At 48.9% G+C, this 19,410-nt stretch overlaps 1 pseudogene; it reads left to right on the top strand.

Moving 5' to 3' along the window:
- The first annotated feature begins 350 nt into the window (after positions 1-350).
- LOC125518723 overlaps positions 351-19,410 on the top strand; it is a 49,190-nt pseudogene continuing 30,130 nt past the window's right edge.

Here is a 19,410-nt window from a genome sequence, read left to right as displayed (position 1 = left end):
GCTGATATCTGCTTGTTGACTTGTGTAGGAGCAGAGCAGCCTCACCAGGAGTGTCCGGAGACAGTCCCCGGAATGCCATCTGCTTCAACTACGCCGCCCAGGGAAAATTCTCCGGCAAGAGATTCTCCGGCAGGGGGTGGCTCTCCGGCAAGGGGAAGCTCTCCGCCAAGGGACGGCACCAGCATCCCCCTAGCGGCGGAGACCATCGCCACCGAGCCCAGCGCAGGTAATCTTCTTGCTTCAAAACTTCCCTTGGATTCTTCTTCTTCTGATCTTTTTGAGTTTTTGGCTGGATCTTGTTTGACTCTTCTCCCCTTTGCCGGCCGTCAGATCCATCCGCTGCAGAGCAGATGGAGATAGAGGTCGCTGCCGACGAAGCTGTCGGTGCTGGAGACGCCGCCGGCACCGAGGCCGCCAAGGCTGGTGCCGCGGCAACTGGCAAGGAATCTGGCGATCGTACTGACGGCCCTGGGGCCGCAGGAGCGCCAGGCGCTACGCCGACCGCCGACCCATCCGCCGAAGCCGCAGCGCCAAGTACCGAGGAGTCCCAGCCGGGCGCTTACTTGAAGGCCGGCGAAGGCGTCTTCATCAACCTCCCCTGGGCGTCAAGATCCAGGGCGCCGGTCGAGGGGGAGGTCTTCGACGGGGAAGTGCTTGCCTCCGCGGGTCTGAAGCTGGTCGACGCGCCGAGCAGCAGCAGCAACGAGCCCGAAGAGGAGCGGCTGCTGCGCAGGTTGATGTCGCTCTACCGCGCGCGACAAGCCAAGATGGAATCCCGCGAGGCGCTTGTCGCGAAGGCGGGAGCAGACATTGAGAAGCGCGCAGACGAGCTCGGGGGTTTCCACCGGGAAGCTCTCCGATCCCTGGCGGAGGAGCGGGAGCAGCTCGCTGAAGCGAAGAAGGCCTTTCTCCTCGAGAAGGCCGAAGCCGAAGAGCTGCAGCGACTGGCCGCTGTGAAGCTAGCCGCGAAGGATGGCGAGCTGGCGCAGCGGAAGGTCAACCTCGACGCTCACGAGGAGGAGCTTGCCGCGCGCGAGGAGAAGCTTGGCGGAGCCCTTAAGCAAGCGGAGGACGCTGCCGCCGCTGCTGAGGCCGCCAAAAAGGTGCTGGAGATGAAGGTGGTGCAGCTGGAGGCTGACCGCAAAGCATATGGCGAAGAGCTCAGCGCCACCAAGGACTCCAACGCCGCCCTCGAGTCGAGGCTGGTCGCTTTGACCAAGGCCCTGGACGGCGCCAAGGAGCGGGAGGCGGCCCTGAAGAAGGAGATCGATGCCGACAAGGCGTTGCTGGAGAGTGCTGCCACCACCCAAAACACCTTTAGGGATACGGTGGAGCACTGGACGGAGAGCCTCGTGAACGCCGCCGGGGACATCGATAAGGAGCTGGCGCAGCTGGGGGTGGAGGACTTCGGGTACTCCTCTGACGAGAACCTCCAGCCTAGCGCCAAGCTCACTATGTTCTTCCAAGGCGTGGCGACGGCGCTCCAGCGGCTCCGGGATGAGATCCCGAAGCGGCTGGCCGACGAGTCGCGCGAGATCTGTGCGGGAGCCCTTCAGAAGGTGTTGATGAAGGTGGCCTTCCGCAATCCAGGCCTCCGCCTCCACAACGTCCTCAGATCCTTGCCGCCTGATATCGATCAGGAGGAGCTCAAGGCCCTTGTCGCACCCATTGTGGACAAGGTGAGCGGGATCAAGAGGGTTGAGGGCGACCGCGTCGACTAGGCCGCCGGCTTCCTTCTTTCCTTGTCGCTGCTAGCTATGTCATAGAAAACATTTATTAGAGCTGCGACAAGCTATTTTGTAATATAACTTTCTTCTGGGTAGCCATTGCAATGTTATTCCCTTTACTTGACTCCTCCCTTTGTATGTTTTTGCCCTATGCTTTTAGGGAACTTGCCGGTGCAGGCATCCGGACCGCGAGCGCTGGGTGCGGAACCGGCGGTGCCGCTACCAGCAAGAAACCTTGTCGCAGCCAGCTGCGGCTCACTTAAGTTGCTGAGCGGGGCTCGAAGCAAAGTAAGGGCGCAGCTAGTTAAGCAACTAGCCGCAGCTAACTTACGTTGTTGAGCAGGCTCAAAACAATGCAAGGGCGCGGCTAGTGTAGCAACTAGCCGCAGCTCACCTAATGTTGTTGAGCGAGCTCGAAACAACGCAAGGGCGCAGCCAGCTACGAGTTGGCTCCTCCGCGCACAGGTTTCCCATACAAAGTGCAGTCGTTCAAGGGAGATAACTTGAAATTTAAAAAATTTGGCTGCTCAAACTTTGGCAACTTAGCTTTTCTGTCGTTTGCTTCCCGGCAAGACGAAATTCTTGAACGACGCCTGGTCCATACCCTTTTCTTCTCCCTTCCCCCCCCCCCCCCGGCAAACTTGTGGGCGGGGGAACCTTTCTTTCCTTGGAAGAACAGAAAGAAGAGAAAATAAAGATATAGAGCCTTGCGGCTCGTTATCACTCACCGTGGGGTTGGTGCTGCACAAATGTCAGATCATATATGCCAGAAAACAAAAAGCATAAAATCGACAAAATGTGCGGAGCACGCGAGCTCTGCTGCGCACGGGATCTGCGCCCGGCCTCGTACAAAGGATTACATGCAACAGCGGCAAGACTTTGTACAAGAGGTGGTTGCCGGAACGGGTTCCAACAACCACGCCTTACGGGTAAAACTTACGAAGATGCTCGATGCTCCAGGAATTACTCACTGGGATGCTATCTTCGGTCTCAAGGCGGATAGCGCCAGGCCCAGTGACTCGTTTCACCCGGTAAGGGCCTTCCCACTTCGGCGTCAACTTTGTGTGTTTTTACCCCACGCTTTTAGGGAACTTGCCGGCGCAGGCACCAGGGCCGCGAGCGCTGAGTGCGGAACGTCAGCAGGCTGCTGGCGGTGCCGCTACCGGCAAGAAACCTTGTCACAGCTAGCTGCAGCTCACTTAAGTTGCTGAGCGGGGCTCGAAGCAAAGTAAGGGCACGGCTAGTTAAGTAACTAGCCGCAGCTAACTTACGCTGTTGAGCAGGCTCGAAACAATGCAAGGGCGCGCCTAGTGTAGCAACTAGCCGCAGCTCACCTAATGTTGTTGAGCAAGCTCGAAACAACGCAAGGGCGCAGCCAGCTACGAGTTGGCTCCTCCGCGCACAGGCTTTCCACACAAAGGGCGGCCGTCCAGGGGAGATAACTCAAAAATCAGAGATCTGGTTGCTCAGGCTTCGGCAACTTATCTGTTCTGGGGGTGTTGACGTGCATGGTGGTCTTGGGCGCTCCAAGATCCAGCTCGATCTTGATCCAGCGAGTGCATGGTACCGTGAGTACCATGACGCTGCCGGTCCCGCGTCTCCTGAGATGGGCGCGGTGCATGCACGGACACCGAGGTCTTGGAGTGCGCCCGATCGTTGTGGGAGCCGGCCACGCCGCCGATGGGCAGCGCAGCCTTGCCCTGGGACCTGGCAGCACCGAGAGTTCCCTCGTCGATGCGTGCCCTTCCGCCGGCGCCTGCCCCACCATCCGTTTGCTCCGGCGGTGGGTGGCTCGGCGCGGACGGAGCAGCTGCCTCCGAAACTTTCTTCTTCGGTGGCATGTTGATGAAGATGGCGAAGATGGATGAAGAAGATGAAGATCTAGCCCGCGAGAACGCCGGATCTGGTTCACACAACTTCGACGCCCCCTACCTGGCGCTCCAGAGATGCCGGGGTTTCTGATCCACGGGCACCTATGGGACCGGCGGACCGGGTCCCTTTTGGTTCGGCGGGGGGCGGAGGTTGCGCAAAGAGCAGATCGAGGCGAAGCACGCGGGCGGTTGGTCGTGCGAGGAGTAAATCAATGAGAAGCACGCGAGCGATTTACCCAGGTTCGGGCCGCACGGATGCGTAAAACCCTACTCCTGCTTTGTGGATTGGTATTGATTTCTAGCTCAGGAGCGAGACCGAGCGTGAGTGTGTGGGATTGCTGAACCCCTCTCTACGTTGCCCCGGGCCTCCTTTTATATGCTCAAGGGGTTACCGACATAGGGCAACGGAGGGCAAAAGTGGAAAAGGGTGCCGTGGGTAGGCACAGCTAGGTGCTGTAGTAGGCACAGCTAGCTGCTACAGTGTTATCATACCTAACCCTGACGGCAGGGGACAAGGGCATTAAATGCCCGTCTGTGTCGCCTAGACAGCACCGAAAGGGACCGCTAGGGACGCCACCGTCTTGCCACGATGGTTGTCTTGTCAGCGCCTGCGCGCCACCGCACACCCCTAGCTGCACAGCCTCCTGCCACGTGCGCTTGGGAGGGGCCCCGGAGCGACACGTGAGTGGATGTGCTGGAGCGCGGGCGTGGAGTGGGGGCTTGCCGCGGCAAGCGCCTTGCCGCGGCCGTCGACTTGTCGCTTCCGGGAGCTTGTCGCTCACCGGGCCTTGTCGGGGCGCATAGCGCGCCACGGCAAGTTCCTTGGAATGCCTTGGATGGCCTTCCCGGCAAGCGCCTCTTGCCGGGGCCTTGGGATGCTTCTGATGGCCTTCCCGGCAAGCTCCTCTTGCCGGGGTCTTGCCTTCTTCCCGGCAAGCTCCTCTTGCCGGGGTCTTGTCTTGAGTACTTTGTTCTTGAATGGTCTTCAAAGGGACCACGGAGGATCTTGGCGGTGACCTGGCAGGCCTTGCCGCGGGACGCTACGACTGCCCGTGCACAAGTTCGGGGTACTAAGGGTACCCCTACTTTAGTACACCGACAGTCCGGCTATCCGGAGACCCCCTAATCCAGGACTCCCTCAAAGACGAAGGGGGCTCTACAGTGCTCCTGGTTTCCTTTCGTTTTGAACGATTACCCTGCGTAGAGGCCGCTCTCAAGGGAGTGCGGCCTGCCGAGCGCCGATCCTATGAAATAAAGTTTAGTATAATGGATAAGGTGCAAGTAGGGACCTCTTTTTGAGAAAGCTCTTTGAATAGTTACAATGGAGAAGGGGTAAAGGCGCGGGTAGTCGGCCGTAATAGCCACTTCCGAGCCATCAAGGCTCGCCTGATAAAATACTCCATCGCCGAACTCTATGTATATATCTGGATCCTCGCAAAAGCCAAGGTCTTCAGTGTGATTATGATCCTCTCACTGCGGGGCAGGACAGTGAACGTCCTCGATCATCTTCCTCCATGATTGTTTTAAAGACAACAAAAAACAATTTGGTTAGCATGCCTGGATAACAGTAAAGCAGCACTGATAATCAAAATCTTACCCATTCAATGGGATTGTCATGGAATAACCCTCTCGGCAGTTCAAGCGGAGGAAGTCTTCTTTTTTCCCCTTATATAGATCGGCCAGGATCATTGCCAATTCGGTCGGGGTGTCCAGACCCTTATTCCTATAACGAGATGCGTCGTCTTCTCCATTATAGCACCACAAAGGAGTTGCTCTGGACTGAGGGGGCTGGATACATCATTTTATTGCAATGGCCATGACTTCGATTATTGAGAGATCGAATGAGCTAGTAATCTGACCTTGCCGACCAACCTTTTTATCTCCGCACTGTATTCCTCCTTGGGGTTACGGGGACGCCAATTGAGGCATTTCTTCAAAGGCGCACTAGAAAATTCGGGGAGGCCGTGCCGAACTGGGTCTGTAAGTGGTACATCATCGATATAAAACCACTTCGAAGACCATTCAGGAGATATCTCTTTGGGAGTTCCAATAGGATAGCCTGATCCAGATATACGCCATAATTCGGCGCCGCCCACTCCAAATATAGAGCCCCCTCGATGGCGGGGGACGAGGCAAAATAACTTCCTCCATAGTTCGAAATGGGCCTCGCAACCCAGAAATAGTTCACAGAGAGCAACGAAACCTGAGATGTGTAGAATCAAACCAGGGGTAAGGTTGTGCAGCTGGATGCCGTAAAACTCCAACAGACCCCTGAGGAAGGGGTGGATCAGAAATCCTAAGCCCCGCAAGAGGAACGAAACAAAGCACACCCTCTCCTCCTTATTGGGGTTGGGGAAATTTTCAGCCAGTACACCGTTGCCAATCGAAGCCAATCCCGTTCGTACAGGGACTAGATCTGTGAGGGGGAGATATCCCTACGTCTGGAGTCGACTCAACTGTAGATGAGACACTGATCAGCTCTATCAACCACCCTCTTGAGGGCCATGGGGGCGCGAAGAAGAGCCTGGAGCGATGGCCATGTTTTTAAAGCTTTTTTGTGGCTAGTCTTGATGTTTTCCGCATGATGTGGATGGCACTTGGGGATCTAACCTCTTTATATAGGCGCCGTCCTCGTGTGGCCGAAGGTTTTCTTTTTGGTAAAAATTATTATGGACCGTTCACATTCACCCAACGTGTGGAAATCGAGGCGGCAGGGAAGGAGTCATAAAAACAAAGCAAGGAAGTCGGGTCCTGACTGTTATCCACCCGATGTACAATGAAGAACCAACCTTGCAAAAGCCAAAGACATAATCTGGATACTGCATCATCATTTGAAGGCCAGTTCAGGGGCTACTAAGGGAGTCCTAGATTAGGGGGTCTGAAAGCACAAGTGCTCCCTGGGTGATTTTGGTAATTAATGTCAACATATCTCTTGTTGGACTAATGCTTTCATCTAGTATGTTTTAGATAAGTTCAACAATGGAGTGGCATGGACTAGAGGATGTGGAACCCCTTTGAGATGATAAGGACAAAGGATTGGCTCAAGCTCAAAGCTCAGGACTCTACATTTTTCATTTTACTGATCCAAGATCACATTGAGTCCATAGGAAACCCAATACTATTAAGAGGGGATGAGGTGTTGCTTAATGGGTTGCTTGCTCAAAGTGCTTAGTGATATGCTCCAAAGCCCTCAACCACTTTCTCACATCCACATTTGACCCAAAACAAAAGTCAAACTCGGCCCCACCGAAACTTTCTATCCGGCGCCACCGAGTTCTCTTGACATAGCCACTGCCAGAAACCCTAATCAATTCGGTCTCACCGATGGGATCTCGGTCTCACCGAGATGGGCTTGCAAACTCTCTGTTGCCTATTGCATTAATTTCGGTCCCACCGAAATATGAAATCGGTCCCATCGAGTTTGCTTAGCCAACTCTCTGTTTAGCTTATTACCAAAATCGGTCCCACCGAGTTTGTGTAATCGGTCCAACCGAGATGAGGTTTTACCCTCACCCTAGCACATCGGTCCCACCGAGTTGATCATGTTGGTCCCACCGAAATGCCTAACGGTCACATTATGAACCAAATCAATCTGAACGAGTTTTATGATTCGGTCCCAACGAGTTTGGTGATTTGTGTGTAACGGTTAGATTTTGTGTGGAGGCTATATATACCCCTCCACCCACTTTTCATTGAGAGAGAGAGCCATCAGAATATTCCTACACTTCCAACATACATTTTTTGAGAGAGAACCACCTACACTTGTGTTGAGGTCAAGATATTCCATTCCAACCACATAAATCTTGATCTCTAGCCTTTCCCAAGTTGCTTTCCACTCAAATCATCTTTCTACCAAATCCTATCCTATGAGAGAGAGCTGAGTGTTGGGGAGACTATCATTTGAAGCACAAGAGCAAGGAGTTCATCATCAACACACCATCTATTACCTTTTGGAGAGTGGTGTCTCCTAGATTGGTTAGGTGTCACTTGGGAGCCTCCGTCAAGATTGTGGAGTTGAACCAAGGAGTTTGTACGGGCAAGGAGATCGCCTACTTCTTGAAGATCTACCCTAGTGGGGCAAGTCCTTCGTGGGCGATGGCCATGGTGGGATAGACAAGGTTGCTTCTTCATGGACCCTTCGTGGGTGGAGCCCTCCATGGACTCGCGCAACCATTACCCTTCGTGGGTTGAAGTCTCCATCAACGTGGATGTACGATAGCACCACCTATCAGAACCACGCCAAAAATCTCCGTGTCTCCAATTGCGTTTGCACCCTCCAATCCCATCCCTTTACATTCTTGCAACTTGCATGATTTACTTTCCGCTGCTCATATACTCTTATCATGCTTGCTTGATATGTATTGTGAATGTTTGAACTTGTGCTAAAACTCCACTTCAACTTAAAGAATTTAAAAATTGCAACTTTCCTTGCTAAGAGTCTATTCACCCCCCTCTAGACACCTCTTCTCGATCCTTTCAATTGGTATCAGAGCATTGGTCTCCATTGCCTTGGTTTAAACACCTTTGGAGGAAGATGGATGAGTCTATGTTGGTGAGTCTTAGACATAGAGTGCCTATACTTGATGGAGAGTACTTTCATGAGTGAAAAAAATGAGATTCTTGAGATTTCAATGAATATCATTTGACCAAGTACATTACTATTCCTTGTGCTCGCATTGTTGATCCTTTGCATCCCACACCGTATGAGGATCTTGACATGATTCGCAATCTTAGAACTATCAATCTTATCATGAAAGGATTGCCCAAAAATTTGATTGCTAGCTTACCTACTCTAGATTGTGCTTACACCATATGGAGATTTCTAGAGGAACGATTCCCAAATTATTCCTTGAAAAGTCTAGATGAGATTCTCCATAAGTCTATTCCCTTGAGTAAGATGAGTTCCAATGATCCCAAATTTGGTGACTGTTTATTTGAGCTTACAAATCTTACGAGTGCCAAAGGAGATGTTGGAATCATTAGCAATATCATTCCCGAAGTCATTAGAATTCATAGAGATGAACATTGTTACGGTCATACTTCTAATGAATCACTCTCTCTAGGAATTGATCCACCACATGACGATGTTGAACATGGATACTACAATGAGGATGATGATAGTGACTATGATCTTGATGATGAAATAAGACACTTTGGTCTTATGGCTAATATTCGTGGCTACATGGTCGGAGGAAAGGAATGGGTTCTTGATAGTGGGTGTACCGATCATATGACCGGAGAAAAAGATATGTTTTGTGAGCTTGCTGAAAACGATGGCCCTCGAAAGTATGTCACTTTTGGTGATAACTCAAAGGGTAAGGTGGTTGGCCTTGGTAAGGTGGCCATCTCACATGATAGCTCCATACAAAATGTTATGCTCAGGGCCGTCTCCAGGAATTTGAGGCCCCGATGCGAAAGGCCATGTAACAAGAGCAAGCGCTTTAAACATGAGGACAAAAGGAGGTTATCAAAAAATGATGGCTAGCTAGCCTGTCAAACTAAAACACACAGTGAGACACATATGGCATGATTCTGGGTTGTTAACGAATATTAAAATGTTTCACCTGAATCACGCCTCTTGTTCAGATTATCCAACGATTTCATAGAATTAACATGACATACTGGAACACAACAATTGTCTCCAAGGTAGAATAGAAACATCTTTTGGCGGCACAGGCAGCAGCTTTTTTTTCCTCATCTAAAACTCTCGTTCCTAACTGAAACTTGATAGTAATAGGTAAACTATATTTCTACAAATTGGGACGGCAAGTGAGATCTACATGTCTCTGCATTCAAAAGATGATTAATAATACTCTTGAATTAACCTAGGAGCATGTGGGGACACCATCTGCCAAAGCACCCAATGCAAGTTCCGCACCGGACAAGATCTTCGCATGGAAAAGTAAAAACTACCTCCACATCAAGGATGTTTCTGACAGAATATAGGAGTATGCGGAAGCCGGGCACTGCTCTCCTCCTGCTCATACCCGCCAGACGCCGATTTCCTCCTCGAGTCCTAGGTTTGCAAGCATCTAATTCTGCTCCAACAAAACACTTTTTTCTTTTAGGTGCAGCTCCAACAAAACACCTATGGACCTAGCACTTGCTTTATTAGTTTACCAGGCCTAAGGCCCAAATAATGGTTCACCCTTCCTTTTGTCATCTTCCTCCCCACGACGGAAGACAGAGCAGAAGCTTTCATTCATGGCGGCGACTGCAACTTCCAACAGATGGATTCAAATCCACATAGTACAAATGAAAAAAAAATGAAAGCAGAATGGACGCCCTACCTCTCCCTACAAGGCTACAAGTTCTGGCGCAGACTGAAACCAAAGAGATGTAGTAGGGATAGAGGATTTGGGGGCCCCTATTTTTTGGGGGCCCTGTGTGGTCGCCCACCTCGCACACCCCTATCGACGGCCCTGGTTATGCTCGTTGAATCTCTTGGCTACAATTTACTTTCCGTATCTAGACTTGCTGACTTTGGTTTCAATGTCCTATTTACTGGAGTAGATTGCAAAGTGTTTCGTAGAGATAATCATAAAATGGTCTTTACCGGTACACATAGAGGTGATCTTTACATTGTTGATTTCACTAAAAAAGGCTCAACCTAGAACTTTCCTAATTGCTAAATCCTCGAAAGTTTGGTTGTGGCATAGAAGGTTAGGTCATGTGGGCATGCGAAATCTCGATAAGCTTATTAAAGGTGATCATATCCTTGGAGTAAAAGATGTTATATTTGACAAGGATAGACTTTGTAGTGCTTGTCAAGCAGCAAAACAAGTTGGAGGAAGCCACCCCGTGAAGAACATTATGACCACGAGAAGACCGCTCGAGCTACTTCATATGGATCTTTTCGGTCCCAATGCCTACAAGAGTCTCGGTGGTAACTCATTCAGTCTAGTTATAGTTGATGACTTTTCAAGATTTACATGGGTGTTCTTTCTTGATGATAAATTGCAGGTCCAAAAGATCTTCAAGAACTTCGCTAGGAAGGCCCAAAATCAATTTGAAGTGAAGATCAAGAAGGTTCACAGCGACAACAGAATGGAGTTCAAGAATGCAAATGTGGATACCTTTCTTGACGAAGAAGGGATTTCACATGAGTTCTGGGCTACGTACACGCCTCAACAAAATGGAGTTGTTGAGAGGAAGAACCGAACTCTTATTAAGATGGCAAGGACGATGCTTGATGAGTACAAGACTCCAAAGCACTTTTGGGTGGAAGCCGTTGAGATAGCTTGTCATGCAACAAATCGCTTGTATCTTCACAAGCTACTCGGCAAGACGACATACGAGCTCCTCACCGGTAACAAACCCCAAGTTGGATACTTTCGAGTATTTGGCTCAAAGTGTTACATTCTTGACAAGCATCATCGTTCTAAATTTGCTCCTAAATCTCACGAAGGTTTCCTACTTGGTTATGGCTCAAACTCTCACACTTACCGTGTCTACAACAATTGCACCCGAAAGGTTGAAGAGACGGTAGATGTGAAGTTTGATGAATCTAACGGCTCGCAAGTAGAGCAATTGCCAATTGATATAGGGGATAAAGATCCTTTGAAAGCAATCCAAGACTTGTCTATTGGCAAGATCCGTCCAACGGAGGTGAAGGAGAGTACCTCGTCCGTCCAAGTGGAAGCTTCTACCTCATGACAAGGTGAACTAAGAGTCGACATGGAAGCATCCACGAGTGGGACACACCAAGATGAAGAAAAGGAGGAAGTACACCAAGATGAACCTCATCAATCTCCTTCTCCACCATGACAAGGAAATGACAACGTCAACAATGAAGAAGGACAAGATGATGAAGAAGATGTTCCACCCCAAGCAAAACAAAAGCTCTCACGAGTTCGAGCAAGAGTCGCTAGATACCATCCCGTCGAGCAAATATACAATGATATCCAAACCGGGAGAATCACTCGCTCTAAATCTCGTTTGGCTAATTTTTGTGAACATCATTCATTCATCTCCAGTATTGAATCTATGAAGGTTGAAGAAGCATTGGAAGATCTGGATTGGATAAACGCCATGCATGAAGAGCTACACAACTTTGAGAGAAATCAAGTGTGGACATTGGTCGAGAAGCCCGACAACAACCACAACATCATTGGTACCAAATGGGTGTTTCACAACAAGCAAGATGAAGATGGTCAAGTCGTTCACAACAAAGCTCATCTAGTCGCCCAAGGCTACACTCAAGTCGAAGGTATGGACTACGGTAAGACATATGCCCCCGTTGCTAGACTTGAGTCCATATGCATCTTACTTGCCTATTCTAATCACCATGATATCACTTTATACCAAATGGACATTAAAAGTGCTTTTCTAAATGGTGAAATTGAGGAGGAAGTTTATGTTAAACAACCTCCCGGCTTTGTCAATCCTAAGAAACCCGATCATGTTTACAAACTTCACAAAGCTCTTTATGGTCTTAAACAAGCTCCTAGAGTGCGGTATAAATGCTTGACCAAGTTCCTTATTGAGAAAGGCTTTGAGATTGCAAAGATATATTCTACTCTTTTTACTAAAAGGGTTAATGGTGAATTATTTGTGTGCCAAATTTATGTTGATGATATCATATTTGGTTCGACTAACCCTCATTTTAGTGAAAAGTTTGGGAAGCTAATGTTGGAGAAGTTTGAGATGTCTATGATGAGTGAACTCAAGTTCTTTCTTGGTTTGCAAATCAAGCAAACTAAGGAAGGCACCTTTGTTTCTCAAATAAATTACATAAAGGACTTATTCAAGAAGTTCAACATGCAAGAAAGCAAAGGTATGAAAACTCCCATGCCTACTTGTGGACATCTTGATTTGACTAAGGATGGTAAACCGGTTGACCAAAAGGTGTACCGATCTATGATTGGTTCATTGCTATATCTATGTGCCTCCCGTCCCGATATCATGCTAAGCGTGTGCATGTGTGCACGATATCAAGCTGCCCCCAAAGAATGTCATCTTGAGGTTGTGAAAAGGATAGTGAGATACTTGATACATACACCAAATTTTGGCATTTGGTATCCTAAGAGGTCCTCTTTTGATCTTGTTGGCTATTCCGACTCGGACTATGCCGGAGACAAGGTTGATAGAAAGTCCACTTCGGGTACTTGTCAATTTCTTGGTAGATCTCTTGTATCTTGGTCCTCCAAGAAACAAAACTCGGTATCCTTATCCACCGCAGAAGCGGAATACATTGCCGCCAGTTCATGTTGTGCTCAATTACTTTGGATGACCCAAACTCTTAAAGATTATGGGATCAATGTGAAACATGTTCCATTGCTTTGTGACAATGAAAGTGCTATTAAGATTGCTCACAACCCTGTGCAACATTCTCGAACTAAGCATATTGAAGTTCGTCATCATTTCATCCGAGATCATGTTGCTAAAGGGGACATTGATCTTAAACATGTTCGTACCGATAAGCAATTGGCGGATATATTCACCAAAACGCTTGATGAAAAAATCTTTTGCCGTTTGAGAGGCGAATTGAACATCATTGATGCTTCAAACTTGGAGTAGGAACTCCAGTTGGATACATGCAAGGCATGAATTTATTGTTGGGGAACGTAGAAATAATTCAAAATTTTCCTACGTGTCACCAAGATCAATCTATGGAGTCATCTAGCAATGAGAGAGGGAGAGAGAGGAATGCATCTACATACCCTTGTAGATCGCGAGCGGAAGCGTTCAAGAGAACGGGGTTGATGGAGTCGTACTCGTCGTGATCCAAATCACCGATGATCCTAGCGCCGAACGGACGACACCTCCGCGTTCAACACACATACAGCCCGGTGACGTCTCCCGCGCCTTGATCCAGCAAGGAGAGAGGGAGAGGTTGGGGAAGACTCCGTCCAGCAGTAGCACGACGGCATGGTGATGGTGGAGGAGCATGGCACGCCAACAGGGCTTCGCCAAGCACTGCAAGAGACGAGGAGGGAGAGGGGTAGGGCTGCGCCAAGAGGGAGAGAGACTCGTGTGTTGGGCAGCCCCAAAACCCCCACTATTTATAGGAGGAGGGGAGTAGGGTGCGCCCCCTCTAGGGTTCCCACCCCTAGGGGGCAGCAGCCCTAGATGGGATGGAGGGGGGCGGCCAAGAGGGGGAGAGGGGGGCGCGCCCTAGGGTGGGCCTTAGGCCCATCTGTGCCTAGGGTTTCCCCCCTTCTCCTCCTAGCTGCGCCTTGGGCCCTGGTGGGAGGCGCACCAGCCCACTCAGGGGCTGGTCTGTAACACCCTCGATGTGACTATATCTCCCACGTTTCGAGGCACGACTTAGAGGCATAATCGCATTGAAGGCATATGTCGCAAGTGAGGTAATCTTCACACAACCCATGTAATATAATAAGGGAAAGAGATACATAATTGGCTTACAATCGCCACTTCACACAATTACATGAATAAAGCATTACAACAACCAAATACAATCAGGGCCCGACTACGGAGCCAAAATAAAAGAAGAACCCCAAATGCGACAAAGGTCCCCGATCGACCCCAACTAGGCTCCACTACTGATCAACTGGAAACGGAACAACACAAAGGACAAGATCTTCATTGAGCTCCTCCTGAGCTTGGTTGCATCATCTGCACGGACTCATCGGCACCTGCAAACTGGTTTTGGAAGTATCTGTGAGCCACGGGGACTCAGCAATCTCGCACCCTCGCGATCAAGACTGTTTAAGCTTATGGGTAAGGTAAAATGTATGAGGTGGAGCTGCAGCAAGCGACTAGCATATATGGTGGCTAACATACACAAATGAGAGCGAGAAGAGAAGGCAAGGCACGGTCGAGAAAGTATGATCAAGAAGTGATCCTAAACAACCTACGTCAAGCATAACTCCAACAACCGTGTTCACTTCCCGGACCCTGCCGGAAAGAGACCATCACGGTTACACACGCGGTTGATTCGTTTTAATTAAGGTCGAACTTCAGGTTTTCTACAACCGAACGTTAACAAATTCCCATCTGCCCATAACCGCGGGCACGGCTTTCGAAAGTTCCAATCCCTGCAGGGGTGTCCCAACTTAGCCCATCACAAGCTCTCACGGTCAATGAAGGAATAGACCTCCACCCGAGACATTCCGATCAGACTCGGTATCCCGGTACAACAAGACATTTCGACAGGGTAAAACAAGACCAGCAACACCGCCCGAATGTGCCGACAAATCTCGATAGGAGCTGCACATATCTCTTTCTCAGGGCACACTCAGATGAGCAAGACATCGGGTAAGCCAGCCCAGAGTTGCCCCTGGTAGCCTCGGACATCGCTCAGTTGGACCAACACTCAGAGGAGCACTGGCCCGGGGGGGTAAAATAATGATGACCCTTGGGCTGGCCGACCCAAGGGAAAGAAAAAGGCTAGGTGGCGAATGGTAAAACCAATGTTGGGCATTGCTGGAAGAGCTTTACTTAAGGCGAACTGTCAAGGGGTTCCCATTATAGCCCAACCGCGTAAGGGACGCAAAATCCGGGAACATAACACCGATATGACGGAAACTAGGGCGGCAAGAGTGGAACAAAACACCAGGCATAAGGCCGAGCCTTCCACCCTTTACCAAGTATATAGGTGCATTAATTAAATAAGATATATTGTGATATCCCAACAAGTAAATAAAAGATGTTCCAATAAGGAACGGCCTCCAATCTTCACCTGCAACTAGCAACGCTACAAGAGGGGCTGAGCAAAGCGGTAACATAGCCAATCAACGGTTTGCTAGGACAATGGTGGGTTAGAGGTTTGACATGGCAATTTGGGAGGCTTTCAAGCAAGTGGTAGGCATCGTAGCAGTGGCATAGCAAAAGAGCGAGCAAACTAGCATAGCAAAGATAGTAGTGATTTCGAGGGTATGATCATCTTGCCTGAAATCCCGCAAGGAAGAAGAACGATTCCATGAAGAAGACAAACGGACGTAGTCGAACGAATCCTCACAACACGACGTTATCGGAACCAATCCGAAGAAGCAACACCGGAAAGAAGCAAACAACATAGTAAACAACCACGACATGAACATGGCATGATGCACAAACAATTATGATGCATTTCCGGTTTAATGAGGCATGGCATGGCAAAGTGCACAAACAATCCTACAAATTAAGTGGAGCTCAATATGCAATGAGTTGCATATTGACGGAGCACCACATCAATTATTTAGTTCGATCTCGTTTATGTACCCAACAATATTAAATGTTGTTAAACATGGCAAGAGGGTGAAGCAAAGTAAGACTACCTATCTAGTCAAGTTTAAATGAGGCCGGAAGCAACGAACAACAATTCCGGAAACTCCTCATATGCATAATTTAAGGTTTGGTACTGTTCTGCCCTAAACATTATTTTAGAGTTGTTAAACATGCAAAGTAAGTGAACCATGTTAAACTAGGCGAAATTCTACCCCATTTACATATAAAGTTTGTTAAATTTGGAGCTACGGTTATTTAGTTATGAATTAAATCATTTTAACATGGCAATAGGCAAATATAAGCAAACATCATTTTTAACATTTCAAACATAGATGAAAGTTGGATATTATTAAACTACACAAAATTCTGAGCAAGTTTCATATATAAAACATTTTAATCCGATGCACGGTTAGTGAGTTATTAAATGCATGAACTAGGGGGACTAATCTGCAAAACTGGCAATCTCTGGATAAATAGGAAAATCCCAGGCACTAGAAAAAAACATGACATGGGCCGAAACTGTCCCGGGCCAACTAGAGAGAGGAAAAAAAGGAGGGGGCGGTGGCCTCACCCATGGGCTTCGGCCCGGACGGTGGAAGAGGCAGGCCGCGAAGGGGCTCGCTAGGCCGCGCGTGGGAGCTGGGCCAGGCTAGGGCGGCGCGGATCTGGAGCTGGGCTTGGCGCTGCGCTGCGCTGGCCGGGGAAGCTGGGCCGGTCCATGAAGGAGGAGGAGGCAGGCCGAGGCGGGGCGGCGCGCTGGGCCGGACTCGGGGCCCGCGAAGGAGTCAACGGGGGCGCTCGTCGTCTCCCGATCGGATCGGGGAGGCAGGGCGAGGCGGAGATCCATGGTGACGACGCCGGCGAGGCTGGGCGACGAGCCGGCGAGGGAACGGCGCCGGGGAAGCGGGGACGGCGGATCCCGGTCCGGCGGGGCCAGATCCGGTGGATCCCGGCCGGGTTCGGGTGAAGACGTGGCCGGCGACGGCGAACTCCATGGCGTCGGGTCCCTACTACAGCGAGCTGGGGGTCGCTGGCGAGCTGCTCCGGCGAGCCGGACGAGGTGGCGCAGAGGAACGGCGACGAGGCCCTGGATCGGGCTCGCGCAAGTTTCGGACGACGGCGGCTCGGGCCAGCGCGGGCTTGCGATGGGCCTGCAGGGTCGGCGCGGTGGAGGGAGAGGAGAGAGAGGGTGGCGGCGCTGACGTGTCGCGCGCTGAGTGGGTGAGGGCGCTGGCGGCGGTGAGGTGGCACTCTCCGGTTGGTCGGAGTGAGGTGGCTGAGGGCGGCGGACATGTCCGGCGCGGACGAAATTGTCCGGCGGCGCGAGGTGGACGAAGGTTAGGGTTTGGACTGCGCGAAAATTCGGAAGGGATCACATATTTATAGGTAGAGGGAGCTAGGAGAGTCCAAATGAGGTGCGGTTTTCGGCCACGTGATCGTGATCGAACGACCGAGATGATGGAGCAGAGTTAGGTGGGTTTTGGGCCAAAATGGAAGGGTGTTGGGCTGCAACACACACGAGGCCTTTTCGGTCCCTCGGTTAACCGTTGGAGTATCAAACGAAGTCCAAATGGTACGAAACTTGACAGGCAGCCTACCGGTAGTAAACCAAGGCCGCTTGGCAAGTCTCGGTCCAATTCGGAAATGTTTAATCCACACTCACAAAAGAAAGGTAGAAAAGACCACCAGAGGAGAACGAAGTGCCGGAATGCAAAACGGACAACGGAGAAAATGCTCGGATGCATGAGACGAATACGTATGCAAAAGAAATGCACATGATGACATGATATGCAATGCATCACACGCAAGCAATGACAAGGCAACAACAGCAAATAACTGGACGACACCTGGCACATCGGTCTCGGGGCGTTACAACACTCCACCACTACAAGAGGATCTCGTCCCGAGATCTAGAATGGCACCGGAGGGACAACGGAAGAGAAAGAGAAGAGGTAAGACTAAGTTGCTTCTTTGACAAACGAGTGAAACCAAAGAACCTTGAAAAGGTTACACAAATTCGAGAAAAGAATACAACGAAGGTGAACAAGGTCGAAAACACTCCGTTAGAGAAGAGGGACAAAGAACATTGCAAAAACCTTGAGGTTGAAGGGAAGATATATATTGAAAACACGCCTGTTAAGAAAGGGGATCAAGGAAGACCAAATTCGAACAGCACTCTGGTTAAAAGAGATGAAAGACTAGATAGGAAGAAAAGAGCTTGAGCAGAGGACACGACACTCCGGTTAAATGGATAAGCACGAAAAGAACATGATCTTTGACAAACGAGATGATGGGTTGAAGAGAGCAACATCACAAAGCCTCCGGAACAAAGGGAAAACAAGATCTTGAGAGAGCACGGTTACAACAAATGCTAGAATGGAGTTGTTGAAAATCAACAACGAAAAGAATAATCTTGATATGGTGTTATGAAATACATCTCAAAATTATGAGGTGACAACTTGCCACTCACGGAAAAAATTTGATTGGTAAGAACAAGGAGACGAGAAACTTATTTCACCGGGAGGATAAATGAATAACTTGGGTCATTTCAAACACCATAGATAGCAACAATCTTTAGGGAAGGCTTTAGGTGAAATATAACCCAAGATAACTCCAATGACGAGATTGATGGATTTGAAATATCTCATTCATGACAACATGTGAACGAAGAAACATGAATTCAAATTATCAAGAATGACATAGTACCACCTCAAATAACACGGTAGAAAGAATTGCACTCCGGATATCAAGATGAAGAAAGCTTGAACTCCTTAAAAAGAATGTCGATGAAAACTTCGAAAAGGAATTAACTCCTTGATGAATCCATTATGTAGAACCTCCAAGAAGAAACTCCGGTAACAAAAGAATAAAAAGAAAGAGAAATGAAAACACAAGGTGAACCCTTGCAATGATTTAGATGGATATCCATGATAATTAGAGCTTGGAACTCCGGGAAGAAAAGATAAGATGAACAATTGAGATCTTGATGAACCTACGGAATAGGGAAATAATCATTTGGATGAAACAAGAATAAGAATTACATTATGCTTAACCTTCACCAATTAAATTGATGACAATCAACAGGTTTGGCATATTACTTATTCTCGTAGAAAAGATTAAGAGAGATATAACATCAGACTTGGGAAGGTATTGAATGAATGGAAGGTTTGAAACAACGAATAAATTGATATGATAAGAAGGAAGAAGAAATCTTGAACGAACCACCGTAAGAATTTCAAATGAACGAATAAAAGATAATGAAACACCGGGAAGAATTGAAAAATGAACAAAGAAGCTAGAGGGGATTTAGATACATAAGAACGAAGAGATCATGAGCTGATAAGAGAATACTTGAATGATGCGCTGGTAAGATTTAGAGAAAGAGAGCTGAAAGCTGAGAATGAGTAAACCTGGATTAATGACCTCCGGATAATCAAACTGAACAGAATCTTGAATTGCTCCGGATAGGTGAAAAGAATTCTCACAATCGAATACAATTATGAGAGGATGGCAACAAGCTAGAATCACGAATCTCTGAGAGAACGGATAAGATATGGAGGCAAAAATCCTCTTCGGTCTTCAAAATATGAGAATGACGATGAGAAACACCATCAAGAGTCGTTTAGGCACTCCGGAAGAAT

The sequence above is a fragment of the Triticum urartu genome, chromosome 7 (genome assembly GCF_003073215.2).
Source record: "Triticum urartu cultivar G1812 chromosome 7, Tu2.1, whole genome shotgun sequence".
NCBI classification, from domain to species: Eukaryota; Viridiplantae; Streptophyta; class Magnoliopsida; order Poales; family Poaceae; genus Triticum; species Triticum urartu.
Note: the sequence above shows the minus strand (reverse complement) of the source record. Positions and strands in the feature narration are given on the sequence as shown.